Source organism: Mastomys coucha, unplaced genomic scaffold (assembly GCF_008632895.1).
Source record: "Mastomys coucha isolate ucsf_1 unplaced genomic scaffold, UCSF_Mcou_1 pScaffold13, whole genome shotgun sequence".
Taxonomy (NCBI): domain Eukaryota; kingdom Metazoa; phylum Chordata; class Mammalia; order Rodentia; family Muridae; genus Mastomys; species Mastomys coucha.
In genome coordinates, this window is record NW_022196895.1 from 86,199,259 (window position 1) to 86,200,032 (window position 774).

The 774-nt window shown below is 46.5% G+C and overlaps 1 protein-coding gene and 1 pseudogene across 1 annotated transcript in view; one reads left to right on the forward strand and one right to left on the reverse strand.

The window, feature by feature from the left end:
* The window catches only part of LOC116087448 (zinc finger protein 431-like), a 27,881-nt gene that overhangs the window by 18,791 nt on the left and 8,316 nt on the right, over positions 1-774 (forward strand). The gene's annotated exons all lie outside the window — the stretch shown is intronic.
* Positions 67-774, reverse strand: part of LOC116087777 — a 5,007-nt pseudogene continuing 4,299 nt past the window's right edge.

The following is a 774-nucleotide window of genomic DNA, read 5'->3' on the forward strand; positions in this document are numbered from 1 at the left end:
ATATATATATATATATATATATATATATATATATATATATATATATCAATGCTATTATTCATAAAAACCTTGTTTAGTAATAAAAAAATTGCTTTGTTTAAATATGAATATTAGAGTCTGCTTCTCATGATTAGGAAATAATAGTCTTTCTGAAAAGCAGATGCCTTTCCTACTACAACTCCATGTCCTGGGCCTCATCTTCTGAGAAGTCAGACATAGAACTCTCCAATGAGCTGTCGCCAGTGCCCTCCTCCTGTTCCTTCAGGGCCTCCTCCATTGCATACTTCTGGATGTATTCTTTAATTTTCTGCTTGTATTCTTCTGGTCGGTGGAGGTACATGGCTGCAGCATCACCATTGAGAGGGTCTATGGGGTTAGGATAGGCCAGCAACTGGGGCAGGAAGGACTCAAATATATTGGTAAGATCTATAGATGGAGACTTGAAAGGGTATTTATCAGGAAGGTCCACTCCCACTTTCCACACCCCACCTTCATATGGTGTTCCTTGTGGTCCATAAAACTTGACAACAAATTAATTGAGTTCACCTAGGATTGTAACCTCATGTTTGCTTTCAATGAGCTTGACTATGTCCATCCGTGTCCATCCACCTCTTGCCAGGACTGGGGGAGCCATGGCCGCCTCTCTCCCCTCCTTGGCCCAGGGCCCAGCTCGCAGGGCCCCGCGGTCTCGCCAGCTCCTCGGCCGGCCGAGGTGGCAACACCCATGGGGTCCCGTGGGGTCCGCTCAGCTGCTTCCGCCCTCCCCCCCAGCCC